Source organism: Microtus oregoni, unplaced genomic scaffold, assembly GCF_018167655.1.
Source record: "Microtus oregoni isolate MIOR12 unplaced genomic scaffold, Mior012 000042F_ref0000377, whole genome shotgun sequence".
NCBI lineage: Eukaryota > Metazoa > Chordata > Mammalia > Rodentia > Cricetidae > Microtus > Microtus oregoni.
This window is the reverse complement of record NW_024543209.1, coordinates 17,264,712-17,285,435: the sequence shown is the minus strand read 5'-3', so window position 1 is coordinate 17,285,435 and position 20,724 is coordinate 17,264,712.

Genomic DNA, 20,724 nt, shown 5'->3' with positions numbered 1-20,724 from the left:
TAAACTTGTGACACCCTTCCTGCCTCGGCCTCTCAAGTGCTAGGGTTGCAGATGTGGGTGATCTTTATACGTATTTTTAAATTACTATTGTCACTTCAGGCTAGTTTGTTTAACCTCACAACGAGAGCTTTCCACCGTTTTTGTGGCAAATATTGTACCTTGTAAGGAAAGAAGAAAAGTGGCTGACGGAGCAGCAGGTGGTTGGAAGTGGTCCTCTGTCACTCCCCCCCCCCAACTGAGTTTCTGGCTCACTATAACCCTCCCCTTCACTTGGGAGCCAATCTCTTTGCTCCATAAACCATCTCTCCTTTGCTCCACCGGGCGGGCTCTCTGCCCTTTGAGAGAGACACAGGCCAGTGGATAGCCATTTCCACCATCTTGGGCCGACAGCTCTGTGGCTATCCACTGGCCTGCGGCCTGGAACTACTCGTCCTGTGAGAGATTCTGGCCTCTCTGTGGCTTGGAGGACAGAGACTCTCTGCTCCAGGTGCCTTCCAAAGAAGCATCAGCTGCCTCTGTATTTCCAGGAGAGACTGCATTCCAACTCAGGAGCTTCTCCTGCCTTCTGACTCTCCCGATTCTGAAGGTGTTCTTCCTTCTCTGGATTTAAGAAATCAATGTATCACTTATGACTGCTGAGTAACTGAAACCTGACACTATATCAAAGGAAATATAGTGAAATGAAAAGTTCTGTCAGTCCATTTGACTCCATAGTTTTATTTGTGTTTGTGTTCATTTGTATTGCACGAGGGGCTGTTGTGTGAGCACGCCTATGGAAGCCAGAGGTCTTGTTCCTCAGAATCCACCCACTTTGCTTTTTAAGATAGGGTATTTCGCTGGTACCCCTACCTTGCAAATAGGCTATGCTGGCCAGCGAGCCCCAGGGATCTCTCTGCCTGTTCCTACTCTACAGCGTGGGGATTACAAGTGAGTTACTATGCTCTGTTCTTGTTTAGTTTTGTTTTAAATGTGGATTCTGCTTGGACTCGGGTCCACCTGAGTGATCTCCCCAGTCCCCCATAATGTCAAAAGGAATGTCTTTAAGTCATTCCCTTTCAAGTCAGGCCGGTCACACGAAGGTGACAAAGGTCATACACAGAGCCACCCTTTAGTTTTTCAGCCCGCACTGTACTCTGCGGACAGCGTGGTGATTCTTGCTTGTTTTGTATTTAAACTTGTATTATGAAATGAATGGGTGACTGGAAAAAAAGAAGTTGCTTTTGCTAAAATAACCACTGCTGTAGTCCATGAATATATTTTTCCAAAAATGGCCAGAAACAGGTTATTTTTAAAGTCCCAGTGCCTATATCTGGTACAGAACCACAGCGCTGTGGTTGGAAGTGTGGATTCTGGAGGCTGCCTAGCCCAGACACAAATCCGGCCTCTCCCCCAAAATACCTGTGTGACCTCGGGCAAGGACTCAACCCTTCACCAACCTTGCCACTCCCCACATTTTAGATGAAGCTCCCACTTCTCTTCTCAATTGCTGTGGCACATAACTGGATGCAGAACTACAAAGCTCTGAGAGGTCTCCGGCAGGCACTAAGCAATCATCGGCCATTAATGGAATGATGACACTGTGTGCGCGCCATCTCATCCATAAAATACCTCTCCCTCACTGACTATGGGCTCTCCAGGCCAGACCAGGAAGGAAGAAAAGCTTTCGCATCTTGTTTTCTCTCAAACACTTTCTCTTTCACTATTCCAAAGCTCATTGGATTTAGCACAGTTTTTGAAAAAAGATTATCACCAAAACAGTTCACGGAAGTGTATGTTTCACTTTCAGAAAGTGTGTTTATTCATTCGTTTATTTATTTCTGTGGTGTTTATGTTTTCATGTATGTATGTTCACATGTGTGTTCATGCATGTGGGACCTAGGTGTCAAGATTGAGTGTATTTCTCAATTGCTGTCCACCTCAGTATTTGAGACAGAGTCGCCACTGAACCTGGAACTGATCAGTTCAGCATGACCTAACGGGAGCTCACCAACTCCAGCTGGACAGGGAAAGAACCAGCACTGGACCAAGCTGGACCCTCGGAATGTGGGTGACAGTTTATGGCTGGAGCAGAATGCGGGGCCACTGGCAGTGGCACCAGGATTTGTCCCTGCTGCTTGTACTGGTTTTTTTGGAACTCATTCTCTTTGGATGGATACCTTGCTCAGCCTGGATATAGTAAGGAGGGCCTTGACCCTTCCTGGGAGCAATGTGCCTTGCCCTTTCTGAAGAGCAGATGGGGGTGGAGTGGGAGAGAAGGTAGAGGGAGGAGAGTGGAAACTTTGATTGGTATGTAAAATAAAAAAAATAGTTTGTTTTCTTTTTAAAAATAAAATAAAAGAATACACATTTTAAAAGTTTTTTTTTTTTTTAAAAAAAAAAACAATTTGGCAAGACTAGCTGACCACGAGCCCCAGGCCTGCCTTATGCTGGGATTATCAGTTTCCCGGCTTTTTACGTGATTGCTTTGAACCTGAACTCAGGTCTTTAGATTAGTGGGGCAAATACATCACGCTCTTTGCCACCGTCCCAGTCCCCTAGACTGAATGTTTTAAATACAATCCTAAGAGTTCTGCAAGCACGAGATTCACTCAGAACTTTCAGCTCTGTTTGAAGTCCCATGTTCTAGGAAACCAGTCACAGTGGGTGGCTCTGTCAGCTTCTTCAAAGAGACAGCCCTGGGAGGCCAGAGGAAATGAAGGTGTTTGTCTTTTCCCTGCAAGGGTTTTGCTTCCCACGTATAAGGCAGGGGTAGCTATGGTTGCAGCAAGCTTTGAGGAAATGACGATCTGGCTTGTGGGAAGAATTAAAAATTATCTATCCAAAGCAGTCTTGCAACATGGCATGTGGGAAGAGGGGAGGAAAGGTCAGTGTTTCTCTTCCACCTCATCATGATTGCTCCCCAACCTGACATTTCTTAATCTGAGTTTCTTTTCCAGGTCATTAACTCGATTTCCCAATGTTTTCCAGCCTTTGGAAGTCTGTTTAAGAAACTGCCCATCATCAACATCGTTTTCTTCCTTAGTTTTTCACGTGCCAGCTTGGCATCTGTTTCGTTTTAAATCTCCATCCCAACACTGTTTTTGAATCGTTTCTGCCCTCTTCTCTACATCAGTCATGTTCCTTTTCAGCTGCAAAGCTTTTCATAAACTTCAGTTTTGCGTTCCTGGTGAGCCCGCCGTCCCTGAAGGATGCTGGCCTGCTTCTCCGTTTGTCCCTCCTAGAAGCTTCAGAATTGGTAACTGAACAGAGCAGGATACCAGCAAAGCTTACCTACCACCTTAAAACTTACCACCTAAAAACTTACTTACCACCTTAAGAATGGGAACAAGAGACTCCGCCCTATGTGCACCATGCTATAAACACACAGCTTCTCTGTTCTCATCCCCCAGTGGGTTCGCTTCTCTCACCACTGAACAGGCTTCCAGCAAATCAGATCTTTCAGAATACAAAAACCCCTTGGTGAGCAAGAACCGAAATTTAAGGAGAGAAGAAGAGAATCCTACCAATCATCATCAATGAGACCTGCACAGGTCCTATGGTTGTCTTTGCTGGTTTGATCACCCAGAGGCTTGAACTGATGCATGGACACACATATGTTTAGTTACTATGTCTAGGAACATGCAAAAATTGGGTCACCTAGCCAAGAACAAACTTAACTGGATTCTCTCTCTCTCTCTCTCTCTCTCTCTCTCTCTGTTACGGTGAGTTTTCTTTTTTCTTTCTTTTTGTGTGTATGTGTCTTCGTGTGTGTGTGTGTGTGTGTGTGTGTGTGTGTGTGTGTGTGTACAGACACACATATGTGTGCAGGTATACACACATGTGAGCTCATGCATAGGGAGACCAGATGACAACCTCAGACATCATATCTTGGGCATCATGGGTTTGTTTTGTTTTGTTTTGTTTTGTTTTGTTTTGACAAAGACTCTTACTGACCTAGATCTTTTCTGGTAGACTAGACTGTCTGCCAGCAAAACCCAGGGTGTGTTTGGTTGCCCAGTGCTGGGATTAGAAAGTTACACCACCATTTAGACAGACTGATGTTCACTTCTTTTTCCCTTTCTCCCTGGAACCAAGAGTGGGCCACTTCTTACTTTTTTGCCTCTTCAAACATGACCCTCTCTGGGAGTAGTCCCAGCATCCAGGCTGGCCTCGAACTCGTGATCCTCCTGCCTCTGCTTCCTTCAGCAAACTCTACCAGTGTGAACCACCACAAACAGCAGTCCCAGAATCCAGGACAATGAACCCAGCAGTAGACAGTGAGGCGAGGGTCAAAAGAGGGTCTTTTCATAATGCATTTCCACACAGGGAAAGCCCCGCATCACTGGCTATGTAGTCCTTGGAGATGACCGGTAACAGAGCATGGCCACTGACGTTGTCCAGTGGCTTGCTGTTTACATAAAACATGCTCATTCCTGTATTTGATGCTCACAGGAACCTTAAAGCGTGAATACAATCTCCATCTTCATCTTACTGACAAGCCAACTGAACTGTAAAAGTGAAGTGGACCGATCAGGGGCCCTGGGTTCCCAGGTTGGCAGCCAGGATGCTAAATTCTCTCCATTTCACAAATACTAACTCGGTCTTTACTGTGATTCATTTGGAAGCATGAGCAGGGAAATGTGAAATAAAATTTTCAGCAACCCACTTACTTTTGTAGGTTTAAGTAGTATTTTTTTTAAAGCACCCACTACTTTAAAAGTTCATAATGATTATCTTAGTTGTTTAAATATTAAGGACCTGAAAATTTGAAAAGTACAGCCAATAGTACATAGCAAATTATTACAGAGTGCAGGCATAACTAAGCTTTAAGAATCTTATCAGTGTGTATTAATAAATTAAGGGGTGGAAATGTAGAAATATACCAATATAGGACAAAATTCAGTAGATATTCTTGAGCAAATCTTTAAGTCAAGAAGAGAAAAAAATCTCTCTCTCTCTCTCTCTCTCACACACACACACACACACACAGAGAGAGAGAGAGAGAGAGAGAGAGAGAGAGAGAGAGAGAGAGACAGACACTTTCCAGTAGAATTCTGGGAATTTAATTCAGCCAAAGCCTTGAGCAACATCTCTAAGTCTTTTAGAAAATTAAAATAAGACAGAAAACAGTTTCTCAGATTCTTAAACAACAAATAATAATAATAAAGCACTGGGAAATTTTTCATTAAACTTAGAAACAAGATTGAACTCTTCGATACCACTACTGTTATTTTAAGATTAGAGGCAGCTAGAATTGGTGGCAGCCTGGCGACCGGAGGAAGAACCTGCAGAGAGGCACACAGAGCCAGTTCCACCATAAAGAACACGCAGGGGCTCCCCCGCAGATCCGGGTCCAAGACCAGAGACTTCCACACACAAAGATAGCTGAGACCACGGGGTTTAAAGACTTTGGGATGTAAGCCAGCCAGCGAGAAAGTGTTGAAAACAATGCAGTAGAGGTCCCAAAAAGCCCGACCATATGACCATAAATCTGCACCAAGAGCAAGGAAGGTATCTTAGGACCCAGCAGCAGGCCTCACAAAATCACACACTCCCCTGTTCACGGCCCAGGGTCCAAATGTCAACATCCTTACTCTGATTTCTTTGAGTGCAGCTCTGAGTAGTTCCCTGCCTTCCACAAAGCCTGACACAAAGTCTGCCTGAATTAAGAACACAGGCTGATAATACAACATACACCCAGAGCAAAACTCAGCAAACTTTAAGGAAAACAACATAACTAGACTCTCCCTATTTTGAGTCATCTACAAGTCTGGCATTCAATAAAAGATTACCAAACATGTAAAGAAACAGATAATTAGATTCATAATGAAGAGAGGACAAAGGAAACAGATGCTGAGAAAATCCAGATGGTGAGATTAGCAACCAAGATTTCAAAGCACCTGCTACAAACATGCTTTAAAATGTGAACGATACAAAAGAAATCTTAGTGAGATATGCAGAATGTATGTAACTAACATCTGTATCTATCACCTGTCTCTATTATTGATATCTATATCTGTTTTTATCTGTCATATCTATCTCTATATCTGTCTGCCTGTCTATCATCTAACTATAATCTACCGATCTCTATCTATATATTTATATTTGTGTGTATATATTTAAAACTATGATGTTTCATCTATTTCTATCTAGGTATCCAGTTGAATCTGTCTCTTATGTTATCTGTCTGTCTGTCTATCTTTCTATCTATCATATATATATATATATTCGTATATCAAAAGAGCAATGAAAAATAGTTTATCTGAAAAGAATCCAAAGGTTCCTGGATAAGCTTACTAACAGGCTTCCTAGCAGATGATGTCACATTTAAAAGCATCATGACCTTGAGCATGTCTTCCAAACAGACACCTACACTCTACACTGAAAACCAGAGAGCACCGCCTCCTGCAATTTGACAGTGAAAACATTATTCCCTAAAGTAAGGCTGGAAGAAACTTCTGGGTCATAGAAGCTGAGAGAGAGCATATTCAGGCATGGGATCTGTACTTCATGAGCTGCCAGGGAACGTGATTCAGAAAGGCTGTGGAGGTGAGAACGGATGTAAAGTCAGTTTACAGAAAGATGTGAATGACCTCAGTTACCCTGATAATGGAGGTAAATACAAAAGACTGTCTTCTTTATTTTAAAAAATTATTTAAAAGAAAGTGAAAGCCAGCCATGGTGACTTACATTGACAATTATAGCACACAGAGGCTGAAGTAGGAACACTGTTGTGATAATATAACATTTACCTACATAGGCTGTGGAAAGTTTTTTTAAAAATCTAAACTCCTAAAAATAGAACCACATAAATCTGCAAAGGAAGAAAAATCAGAAGAACTGTAGACACTGACATAACTGGAAAAATGATATAATAGAAGGAGACCCAGCCTCAAATAAATAAATAAAATTAAAAAAGAAAAAGAAAATGAAAAAATTATCAATAGAGTAAGAGTTCTAAGGTAAAAGTAACTTTGAGCCAAGAATTCTGTACCCAGCCAAGCTATCACGTGGCATGAGGATAAAGCCAGGCATCACAGCCCAGACTCCTAATTCCAGTACTCAGGAGGCTGAGGCAGAAGGATGCTGACTCTGAGATTGGCCAGAGCTAAGAACCAAGACCTTGTTCTAAAGTGAATAAATAAATAAAACCAAGGGGGAAAAAGAGGAAGACTAGGAATTGGAGAAAGAAAAGAAGACAAAAGCAGTAAGATGTAGCTGGACTCTCCCGACACTCCTTGAAATCCAGTCCCCAAGTCTCATGCCCAGCTCTGAAGCAGACCACCCTCCAGCCCTCATCTCTAGCAGACCAGGCAGATCTACAGACTCTCACCACCTCATTTCCTTGTCTCAGGCACCAACTTCCTCAGGCACTCCCTGGAACCCAGCTGGCCACATCTGGCCAGGGAAGCAGGGAGGTGATCTTTAAACCTCCACTCTTCATCATCACCTCTACACTCAATCCCACACTCAATCCCACAAGCTCATCCCTAGCTAGGCAGTAGACTCTGGGCTGCAACCTCTCCTCCCTGTCTGTCCACATTCTGAGGGGATTAAGCAGATCCTGGTGACATACTCTGTTTTCATCCTTCTGGTGGATCTCCTCAGCCTCAACCTCTTTCTCATAAAGCATACACAAATGAAGGTGATCAAATGAAATCACCAGACAGCAGGGGAGATGGAGCACCAACTGGACAGCTCTTGTCATCAAATGAAGTGTCCAGTACCAGGAATGAGCTATATATAGTCAAGTGGTTGGCCAAAGGGATCCCTTGAGAGCCTTAAAACAACCCAGGCTATTGCAAATGTTATCACTACGGTAGCACTCTACAAACTAATACAACACCCCTTTGCTGAAGATAGATAGCACCTATACAACTCACTTAACATGGAGAAGTTGAGCGCCAGCCCTAGTCTCTACGGACTAGTATTTATTGTGCTAGAAGGTACTGTGTATGCTGCCAAAGGGGAAAGATAAACACCAATGCAGCAGTAAATCTTTCCTAATACAAGGGTGATCAGCCTGCAAGATGCACTACTGTGCAATAATGGCACAAAGCTTGTGAGTGAAACCAACTAATATCTAATTTGAGTAAAGCATGCTCAACGAGATGGAACCCATTCCCATCTCTGCCTGGGTGACCAAGAACCTGAGACTAGATAGGCCAGGGATCTAGGTGAAAATCAAATACAATTTTCCTGCTCAAGGAACATAGTACTGAAATGACCCCTCACAACATTCTGCAATGCTCACAGATCCATGTCTCTCTCAGCCATCATCAGAGAAGCATCCTCCTGTAGCGGATGGGAGCAAATACAGAGACCCACAGCCAGAAAATGTGCAGAAAGAGGTAGACCTTGGACTTCTCAGTTCTGAATGAGATGCCTCCATCAAATCCCTCCCCGCAGGCATCAGGGAACTCTGTAGAGGAGGAGGAAGAAAAACTGTGGGAGTCAGAGGGGTGAAGGGCACCAAAGAAACAAGGCCCTAACCCCAGCAGGGCAGACACACACATGAACTCATAGTGACTAAGGCAGGGGCCGCAGGGCCTACATGAGTTTGTTCCAGATGGGATCCAAGAGCTACCGCTTTTGGCTTAGGGCTTTTATGGGATTCCTAAGTGTGCAAACGTGTGTATTTCTATGTGATTCTTGTGGGTTTTTTCTTGTCTGGTTATTTTGTCATATTTTGATTTATTTGGTTTTGACTCAGATGCTGATTTGTTTTCTAATCAGAGACAGAAAAGGAGTGGATCCAGATGGCAGGGTAGGTGGGGAGAAACTGGGATGAGTAGAGGGAGAGAAACTGTAATCAGAATATACTGCATTAAAAAAATCTATTTTTAATAAAAGGAAAAAAAACGATGTATAAGAAGTTAGCCACTAAGGAGCTGTTTTGTTCTGGCTTTATTTTTGTTCTGACTTAGTTCTTACTTTTATCTTTATTTTATGTGTATATGTGGTTTTGCCTGCATTTATATCTGTGTGCATGCCAGCTGTCTTTGGAGGCCAGATGAGGGCATCCGATCCCCTGGACATGGTGTTTCAAATGGCTGCTAGCCACCACGTGGGTGTTGAGAACTGGAATCGGGTCATCTGGAAGAGCAGCCAACGATCTTAACCAGCAGTCATCTTTCCAGCCCCTTGCTCTGTTTTGTTAACAGCAAAACCAGAAGCTTGGAAACCTATGTAAAATATGGCACCTTCAAAACACGGCACACTAAGAAGTTAAATGAAAGAACTGGAGCCACGCGTACCTGCCATGATAGTTTCGGGCGATCAGGTTGTTAGTATGATGGCCTGTATGGCAAGAAGCACTCAGTACCATCAACTTCATCAAGCAAATGCGTGTGTTTCTTTGCAGGTGTTAGGCAGAAATCAAGCACTTTCTCTATTTTATCCCAAATTATGAAAACCCAGAAGTGAAGTCTTATTACTATCATGTATGTTATAAGTGAAAAAACTGAGGTTTTGAAAAGCCAGATCATTTCAACTCTGATGAGTAACCAGATTGGATTCTGAATCTAGGCCGAGGCTACACATTGTGACGTCTCCATAAAGCCATGCCACATATCCCGTACAGCTTCATCTTCTCTAACCCCGTGGGGAAACACAGACAGCAAGTTCCACTGACTTCAGGAGGAGATGAGAGGAAAAAACCGAGGGAGAAACACTCGTCAGGGATGTTAGCTCACTGAAAGCCTTGGAAAGAGCAGGGATAAATGACCGTGCGGCGTCAGAATGCTAAGGAATGGAGCATCTCTGTTTTAGTCTCTGAAACTTTTGGCACAGTGAAATAATTGAAATCAAAATAAATAGGACATGACAAAGTTTCAGCGTCTCTCTATTCCTGATGAGCCATGGGTGAGAGCCCAGTGAATGACATCATTGGTTTAAAAAGACTCTCGGTGAAGGGATGGTGGGATAGCACAGTTGTTGAGAGCTTTTGTTGATCGCCCTGATGACTTAGTTCAATTTGTAGGACCCACGTGCTGGAAGAAGAGAGGCGACTCCTGCAGCTTGTCCGCTACCTTCCACACACATGGCATGGTATATGCACATCCCTGTTTATGTACACACATGCACACTCACCAATAACTATAAGAGGAAAAGACTATGCAACAGGCCCACAAGGCACACAGTCCACGATTTCTGGGGTTATTCATAATTCTACAATTCACCGCAGAAAAGTCAAATTCTCTTCTCAAGCCAAAGTAGTCATTTCCCAAATCAATAAATTCGTTGCAGAATTCTAAATCCTAACAGCGAATATCTATCTCGTCAAGTGAGTTGGGAATACAGTCTCCATGATGTCTTTTGCTCTCATTTTTTTTTCTACAATTTGATTTGAAATTTGGGTATCAGATAATTCTCTGGACTGATAGCCACAGTCAAGTTTTCTCCGTGATCTCTAGCCTGTGGTAAATGCAGAGCACTTTCTCGGGTAATCAGGACTATTGTTTATACTGTAAGTCAACTGCTATCATTAAAATGTCACTCAATCAGACCTACCAGAAAGCTTAGATTGTTAAAATGTCATTTTTGTACATTTTTCGTTTGAAGTTGACATCTAAAAAAACTGGTTACACAATTAATATCTTTATTTCTATTATTATACCAACTAGGTTTTGCTGAGTTCTCAGAGGGTGGGTGAAAAATCAATCTGAAAATCCCCAATTCCCTTCAACAGATCTTGAGTCCTCGTGTTAAACTCGGATTCTGTCCTAGCTGGCGGTGAGTACAGGACGAATGTGGATGCAGCCCTGTTTCCAACAACTTCCCACGTAATAACAGAGCTGCTGGCTTTCATGTCAGTAACTAAGATAAAAATTAGAATATTCAAAATGTCTAAGGGTCATAGAGTGGCCTCACTGTCAATCAAGTATTCATTAAAAGTCTTTTTAAAATTTCTTCTGTATTGAACACATATTTTTTTTCTTCCCTAGATAACACAGTAAAATGTTATATCATCTTAGGTACTATCAACCATACAGAAGGCTTAAAGTTCATGTGAGAAAGTGCTGTGTAAAGACTATACTATCTTATAGGTAGAACTTAAAGCAACATGGGGTTTGATGTGCTTTGACATTTCTTAGTGTCGATGTGGTTTGGGGAAGGTCTGGAAGGCCACAGTTTTGTAGCTTTGGCTCGAACTAAGAGGAGTATCTTTCCAATAACTGCCAAAGGGAAGAGGACTATGGGGAGAGTTTTAGTGAGAAATATAAACAAAAACCCTGAAATGTTAGATCCAGGATGGAATGAGGTGAAAATACAAAGTGCAATGTTGTAGTCAACTTTGTTACTACAACAAAATTCCCAAGTCAATTATCACATAAAGAGAAAAAGTTTAGAAGTCCTAGTCAAAGATTAGGCAATCTGATTGCTTTGGGCCTCTGATGAGGACACCACACAGCAATGGCAGAGACTCAATGGCAAAGCAAATAAGATCATGAGCCAAGAAGGAGAAAGTAAAAAGCAGAGAAAGGAAGAAAGGATGGAGGCAGAGATGACAGACTGATGGTGATGATGATACATAGATGATAGATAGATGGATAGATAGATAGATAGATAGATAGATAGATAGATAGATAGATGACAGTGTGTGTTATGGTCTCATTATGATCAAATGATATGGTTATATCATTTTCAAGGACAGGTCTCCAATGACCTAAGGACCTTCCATAAGACCTCCCCTCCTAAGGATCCACAGCACTCCCAAAGGCATAACTGAGGATCAAGTCTTCTACACATGAGCCTTAGAGGATACTCATCTACCATAGTTAATGTGCTTGTGTAAGATGCTTTGGTTTTTTGAAAAAAGCTGAAATGAGACTCTAATTTAAAATGAGGAATTTGGTGGTTTTTCTTTAGTGTTAGTGAGATCTCCAAAGTGAGGGCAGAGTAAGGTTGGCTTTGTGAATTTCCCCAGCACTTAGGACCGGGAAAGAACAAAGCTCTTTCTATCCTTCTTCCTCTTCCATCAAAAGATGGAATGGCTCACTTTCAGGAATTGCAGCCATACATGTCAACACCCATAGATAGATTTTCGCCTTTCTCTGTGTCTTTTATAAGCATGAAAGAACATTTAGAGAGGCCTGGAACATGCTTTGCATGTCTCATTAGCCAAACACAAGTCACAGTACATTTCTGAACCAATCACTGACACGTGGTACTGGAGTTTTCTTAAACCAATCAAGTCTTCCCTGATCCCAAGATCTGTATGTGGGCTAAGTACATAGATGATCAAGACCAAAATGCTTAAAGGATAAAGGGACAAGGAGAAGAAACAGACCTGGATGGATGACCAATGAAACATCCACTCTGGGGACCAAGTTGTCACATGCCTCCCTTGTACTGCCACAAGCTGATGAGATTTTGTTTGTTTACTTGCCTGTTTACTTGCTTAGTTTCTATGAGTTAAGGTCCTATGTAGCCCAGACAAACCTCAAACTCAGTATGTAGCACAAGCTGGTCACAAACTCCTGATCCTCCTGTTACAACCTCCCAAGTGTTAAGAGCCAGGCAGACGCCACTACACTCAGTAGTTGGTTGTGTTATTTAGTTTATGTGGCACACGAGCATCTGGATGAGAAAGTGCCTATTCCAGGGTCAGTCTGGGATGCCCACATTTTATTCTGTGAACCACGATGCTAAGCATCCCCTAGCTTCCTTTCACTCTATTTCCTACAGAGTCCCTTCTGTTCTCGTCTCTGATAATTGTTCAATTCAACCAACATGGACATCATAGAGAGCGAACTGATGCTGGGTCGTCCACAGAGTCTTGTGGTAGTTATGTTTCTTGATACCAATTAAGGAGGAACTGAAGAGAGGACGGGGGTTTTTTTGGCTAGTGGTTTCAGGGTTCTGTCCATCATGATGGGGAAGGAATGGTGTCTGGGACACCAGGCTGCTTGCTCCATGTTAGGTGAATGATAGTCCAGAGACTGGACAGGAACAGGGCCAGAGTAGAAACTTAAGGCCCTCCCACAGTGACTCACTTCCTCCAGCTTGGCACCACGTCTAGTAGTTATAAAATCTACCAAAAGAACTGACGACTGAATGTCCACGCTCACAACCTGCAGGCAATGTTTCATGATCAAGTCGCAGCCCTCCCAACATTGCTGCGCCTGGCCCCATGGAATAAAAGTAATGGTGCCACTTTCTGTGGCTCGCTCAGTCGTGGACTCTTGGTCTGGAGGTGTGTTTGCATTTAGTTCTTTTTTTTAAGTTTCTTGTACTGAGTATGGTGGCTCATACTTGTATTTTTAAATTATTTATTCCTTCTTTTTTCTTTCTTTCCTTCTTTATTTTTTTTGACACAGGGTCTCTCTACATATCCCTGGGTGTCCTGGAACTCACTACGTAGACTAGACTGGCCTCAAATTCCCAGAGATTTCTCTGCCTCCCGAGAATAAAAGGTGTGAGCTACCACATCTGGTTAATCTAGTTCTAGATACACTTAGTTGCTGCAAATTCAGATTTCAACTTTTTCTTCCTAACCTTTCTGAGCCTAGCACCTCCAGTTTGGTTTGTCGCAGCTTCCCTTCTCTCTCTTTATCTGTTTTTGCTAATCAGTTTTCTCCCAAGGGTGTCCTGAGATCCTTCCTCGAAACATGCAGGGTCTCCCTCCTCTTCATTTACATGCAGGTTTTTCAATACCCCATCCAGACACTTCATCCTTGTTCTTACGAACTAGATGACCTAACATTACTAATTTACAATGAGTACTTGGACTACAGCACCCTTCCCTTCCTGGCCACCAGAGACAGGTACCTTCCCTTTGGCTTTTGCCCTAGATCAACCAACAACTGGAAAGAACCCTAGTGTCCTTATGGATGGAAAGGGGTGGATGTATGGACCTTCTCCAACTGTGGTGACCCCTCTGATCCGTGCTCAGCAGTTTTTCCAGGCCCTGTATGTTCATCCATGGCATTAGGAAATGTTTATGGTGGTTCTAAGAGAGACCAACTCCAGAGGAACATGACTGAGGAACGACTGGGGGAAAAGAATCAGGAAAGGCCATACTCAAAGTCAGTGAAATACAGCTTAGCAAGGTCCTTTGTTTTGGGTCCTATGTAATCAGGACAACCCCTCCACTGTGTCTTCTCAAGTACTCATCAGTCTTGGTCCAGATTGCTAGTAACAGATCAGGATTCTAGCTTACTCTGCCCACCAGGTAGACAGGGCACGGCTCAAGGGTGATGCTTCAGGAGAAAGATTGGCTGCCGGCACTCCCAAAATGGAACCCCAAAGAGTCAAACCTTCTTTCCCTACCACACAACAGGCTAGTTGCAGGTCCAGGACTCAGTATCCCCAAGCCTGAACCAGAATTCTTTTATAATCACTCTGTTCCCAGACAATTGGGCTTTCCAGAGCTGAGCTGAGACCCCCAGATACCTCTACTCATGTCAGTTATAGTAAATGAAAAGGTGCATGGAATTTAAAATCTCAACGCTGTCAGCAGTGGTCAGAACACTCCGTACTGGACTTCGCGATTCCTTCGTCAGCCTTTTCCCCTAAATGCCTCCAGCATGTCTTTCTCAGTATCGAACAAACGTCGGTTCTGCCGATGTCATGGATTTTGTCAATAGGAACGGAGAATGTTCCAGCTCTTTTCTCATCGCTAACAGCTTTCTTAATTAACCTACTGATAGAGTCAACAGCACAGTTCACTGTTTGCTCTTCAGCCTAGGCAGAGTCACCACGCTCTTGGAGAAGTACAGAACACTGGCCTGAGGTGGTTTTCCAAAAAGAACCAGGGTGGGCGGGGGAAGGGGGGAAAAAAAACCTCACCACCACAGTGAATTTGACTTAATTGCTAAAACTTCCTTCTGATTGTTTTGCCCGGAGTAATAGTCCTTCCTTAACTAATAACTTTAATTATAGCAACCACAAGTTATAAAAATGTACCCTTTCTCTTCACATGGCTTGTTCCAGTAAACTTCTAATGATGAAATGGGGAAACGGCAAGCGGGCCTCTGGGATTGACAGTAGATGGGAGGTAGGTTCTGAACGACCAGTTGTGAGTGTCAGGCTTCTTCAGCCTGAGGGGTGGATGTCTAGCTGATGAATCTCTTTCTATGGGCTGCAGCGTATTCGTGGATTAAAAGTAAAACTAGGGTCCTGATTACGAAAGAATTCCCTAGAAAGGAACAAGGTTCATTTGGGAGGCCAAGGCAGGTGGATTGCCATGAGTGTGAGCTCACCCTGGACTGCACAGTGAGTATCATGTGAGTGAGGTCTACACAGTGAAGCCCAGTCTCAGAATAAAAAGAAAGGCAAAACCAAAAAGAAATCAAAAGAAAGGAGCAAGGTTGAAGATAATTTCCAGCTTTAAGATGAAATGTAGATTTCTTGGTAAAACCTAAATACCTCCACTTCCAAGACTGACTAGAGCTGTGTAGTAACCGTAACACACACACCATTTATATATACACACAAATACATGCACAGCTCAGTTGGTAAAGTGCCCAGCATACAAGCACAAAGGCAAAGGTTTGATCCCCACTTGTGGTACACACTTGGGATCTCAGTACTGAAGACTTAGAGACAGGCAGATCCCTGTGGCTCACTGGCCAGCAGCCAGTCTAGCCTAACTGACAAGTTCCAGATCAGTCAAAGGCTGTCTCAGAAAATGAGGCGAGTGTCCCCTGAAGAACAACACCCAAAGTTGTCCTCCACATGCAGACGCACTGCCAACTTCCCATCCATCCATCTAAAGAGAAAGCATCCGAATTTACACAGATCTAGATTATCCCCTGGCTCCGCCCCCACAACATTCTCACTCGATTAGAAAGAAAAGAAGACGTTCTCGCATTTCCGGCTATGACATCAGTATTTCTGTTAAGGGATGGATATTGGTAGACAGTCATGCTGAGCTCAGTGATAGCTAGAAACCACGTCTGTGCCCGATGACATCAGCTACATCACTGCCAGCCAGCGAGGCTCCTTCTTATCTGCTTCCCAGGCTTGTTTGCACCAAGCTGCCTAGCACAGCTGCTTTCTCTTTGAAGTCATGGGTTCTACTCACTCCGGGGATGTTATGGAATCAGCTGTCTCCCCAGCCCTCCTCAAGAGCAGTCATGGTTGACCTTCTCTGTATCACCAAGGACAGAGGAAACAGGAAGGGATTCTTCAGGGCCCGTGGTCATCATATGTGGGTGGGGATCACCAGGGAGGCAGGAATGACTGATACGAATCCTTCAGGTCTTAAAGACAGACGCCTCCCCTCTCCACAGACAACAGAAATTGCCCCCAGCTCACCTGACATGCTGGATCCCGAAGAGGACTCTGGCCAGAGACTGTATCTGCCTAGTAGACAGATGGAAGCTTTGCTTTGGAGAGGGACAGTTCCTCATTCCTGACTCTTATGGTTCTTAATCATAATTTTGTAATTTATAATTTTTAATGAAACAATATAACCATTGAAAACTTGCCCTTTTCTATTCATCTTAGCGACAGCAAACATTGGAAGACTTTAGACCACTCCCTGGAGGACAGGAGTGGACAGACTATATTAGTCTGTCTCCTACCATGTTAACAAAACGCCTGAGGCTGGGCATTTAGTCAGTGATTGAAAACATTTCTTTCATACAATATATATTAGACAATCTATACAGTCCCCCTCCCTCATCTTCTCCCAGATCCTCCTCCCCTCCCCACCCTTCCAGTTCCATGTCATCTTTCTCTCTGTGTTAGGAAAGAAACAGGCAAATTTTGAAAAAGTCAGAATGAAGCAAATAGGAAAAAAAAAAGAAAGAAAAACACAAGAAACACATACATGCGCAGAGGCAGACAGATACATGGAATTCATTTTGAGTTGGCCTTCTACAGCTGGGCACGGACCCCACTCTTGATACAGTGTGTATTCCCTGTAAGACTCTGCTGGAGAAAACTGCCTTCCTCTGTGAGTGGCTGACACTTGGAGACAGCTTCTGGGTTAAGGATGAGAGCTTGTGCCTGCTTCCCCTTTTAGTGCTGGGACCCATCTGACTTGTGCTTGTGCAGTCCGTGTGTGTGTGTGTGTGTGTGTGTGTGTGTGTGTGTGTGTTGCCTCAGTCTCTGTGAGTTCATGTGTATGTGAATCCTGCTGTGTTTGGAAGATCTTTAATGTTCTAGGTGTCCTCCATCCCCTCTGGCCCTTACACTCTTCCTGCATCCTCTTCCACATAACTCCCTGGACTCTGATGGAGACGGGTTTGATGAAGACATCCCACTTAGGACCAAGTGTTCCAAAGCCTCTCACTCTCAGCTGAGTGAGACATTTTCCTGCTCTGGATCTCTGTATCAGTGCCCACTTACTGCAGGAGGAAGCTTCTCTGATGATGGCTGAGCAAGACACTGATCTATGAATTTATCAGACTGTTAATGGGAATCATTTTGCTGCGCATTTCCTTAGCAGAAAAATAGTATTTTGGTCCCCCAGGTCCATGGCCTATCTCAGGTCCTTGGCTACCTATGTTGTATCAGGCATGGGTTCCATCTCATAGGTAAGCCTTAAATCCAATCAGATATTGGTTGGTTACTGCCATATGCTTCACCAGCAGAGGCTGGGTATTTACAAAGAGGAGAGATTTCCTTAGCTCAAAATTTTGGAAATGCGAGGGGTTGGCACTATAATCTTAGCTCTGAAGGACCTCAGGGCAGATGACATCATCACAATAGGAGTATCTTCGAGTGGAATAGCTCGTAAGTCAGGAAGGTAAAAGCAAAGGAAGGGGCCTGGCTTGCTCAGCTCTACACACGATGCTGTGAAGATGCTGTGGAGATGCTGTGGAGGTGATAATGTGGAGATGCTGTGGAGATGATAATGTGGAGATGCTGTGGAGATAATGTGGAGATGATAATGTGGAGATGCTGTGGAGATAATGTGGAGATGATAATGTGGAGATGCTGTGGAGATAATGTGGAGATGATAATGTGGAGATTCTGTGGAGATAATGTGGAGATGCTGGGGAGATGCTGTGGAGATAATGTGGAGATGCTGTGGAGATGCTGGGGAGATGCTGTGGAGATAATGTGGAGATGCTGGGGAGATAATGTGGAGATGCTGGGGAGATGCTGTGGAGATAATGTGGAGATGCTGTGGAGATTCTGGGGAGATGCTGTGGAGATAATGTGGAGATGCTGTGGAGATGCTGGGGAGATAATGTGGAGATGCTGGGGAGATAATGTGGAGATGATAATGTGGAGATGCTGTGGAGATAATGTGGAGATGCTGGGGAGATAATGTGGAGATGCTGTGGAGATGCTGGGGAGATGCTGTGGAGATGCTGTGGAGATAATGTGGAGATGCTGTGGAGATGCTGGGGAGATAATGTGGAGATGCTGTGGAGATAATGTGGAGATGCTGTGGAGATGCTGGGGAGATGCTGTGGAGATAATGTGGAGATGCTGTGGAGATGCTGGGGAGATGCTGTGGAGATAATGTGGAGATGCTGGGGAGATAATGTGGAGATAATGTGGAGATGCTGTGGAGATAATGTGGAGATGCTGGGGAGATGCTGTGGAGATAATGTGGAGATGCTGTGGAGATGCTGGGGAGATGCTGGGGAGATGCTGGGGAGATAATGTGGAGATGCTAGGGAGATGCTGGGGAGATGCTGGGGAGATGCTGGGGAGATAATGTGGAGATGCTAGGGAGATGCTGGGGAGATAATGTGGAGATGCTGGGGAGATTATGTGGAGATGCTGTGGAGATAATGTGGAGATGCTGTGGAGATGCTGGGGAGATGCTGTGGAGATAATGTGGAGATGCTGTGGAGATGCTGGGGAGATAATGTGGAGATGCTGGGGAGATAATGTGGAGATGATAATGTGGAGATGCTGTGGAGATAATGTGGAGATGCTGTGGAGATGCTGGGGAGATGCTGGGGAGATGCTGTGGAGATAATGTGGAGATGCTGTGGAGATGCTGGGGAGATGCTGGGGAGATGCTGGGGAGATGCTGGGGAGATGCTGGGGAGATAATGTGGAGATGCTAGGGAGATGCTGGCGAGATGCTGGGGAGATGCTTGGGAGATGCTGGGGAGATAATGTGGAGATGCTAGGGAGATGCTGGGGAGATAATGTGGAGATGCTGGGGAGATTATGTGGAGATGCTGTGGAGATAATGTGGAGATGCTGTGGAGATGCTGGGGAGATGCTGGGGAGATGCTGGGGAGATGCTGGGGAGATAATGTGGAGATGCTAGGGAGATGCTGGGGAGATAATGTGGAGATGCTGGGGAGATTATGTGGAGATGCTGTGGAGATAATGTGGAGATGCTGTGGAGATGCTGGGGAGATGCTGTGGAGATAATGTGGAGATGCTGTGGAGATGCTGGGGAGATAATGTGGAGATGCTGGGGAGATAATGTGGAGATGATAATGTGGAGATGCTGTGGAGATAATGTGGAGATGCTGTGGAGATGCTGTGGAGATGCTGGGGAGATGCTGGGGAGATGCTGTGGAGATAATGTGGAGATGCTGTGGAGATGCTGGGGAGATGCTGGGGAGATGCTGGGGAGATAATGTGGAGATGCTAGGGAGATGCTGGCGAGATGCTGGGGAGATGCTTGGGAGATGCTGGGGAGATAATGTGGAGATGCTAGGGAGATGCTGGGGAGATAATGTGGAGATGCTGGGGAGATTATGTGGAGATGCTGTGGAGATAATGTGGAGATGCTGTGGAGATGCTGGGGAGATGCTGTGGAGATGCTGGGGAGATAATGTGGAGATGCTGTGGAGATGCTGTGGAGATGCTGGGGAGATAATGTGGAGATGCTGTGGAGATAATGTGGAGATGCTGGGGAGATCCTGGGGAGATAATGTGGAGATGCTGGGGAGATGCTGTGGAGATGCTGGGGAGATAATGTGGAGATGCTGTGGAGATGCTGTGGAGATGCTATGGAGATGCTGTGGAGATGCTGTGGAGATGCTGTGGAGATGATAATGTGGAGATGCTGTGGAGATGCTGGGGAGATAATGTGGAGATGCCGTGAAGATGCTGGGGAGATAATGTGGAGATGCCGTGGAGATGCTGGGGAGCAACAGTCTCATCCCAGACCTCCTGTGGGTTATCTGGCTGAATAGAAAGATAGGGGTGGTAGATAGAAGATGATAAATAGATCACAGATACACAATATCAGGTCCCCATAAGAACTTCCTGAATCCTTTGTGAGGGCAGCACTTTCAGTGACCTTTAGGGGAATATAATGCCAACTCCACTTAGAGTAGTGGTTCTAACCTGTGTGTTTTGACCCCTTTGGGCAATCAAATGACCCTTTCACAGGGGTAGTCTAAGACTATTGAAACACACAAATATGTACATTATGATTCATAACAGTAGCAAAGTTATGGTTATGAAGTAGTAATGAAAATAATTTTATGGTTGGGGGGGTCACCACACATGAGGAACTGTATCAAAGGATCATGGCATCAGGAAGGTTGGGAACCCCTGATTTAGAGGGACGGAGAACTGATTACGTGTGGAATTCGGACAGACTTGCAAATCCCCCAGACCGGGAATAGAACAGGATCGGGGCAGGGAAGAGCATTTGTGTGTAGAACTGAAGAGCAAGAACTATAGGAAACACATCACCACCCTCTGAAGGCCCAGGTGATACAGAGATCTGGAAAGCAATGGCTTCATCCCGGAGGAGAAGGAGTGCTCAGAACTGGGTGTGAATCTGCAGGAAGGCTCTGGAGAAGACACCAGCTGTCACTCATGTGTTACTCAACATATTCACTAGAGAAGCAATTTTTT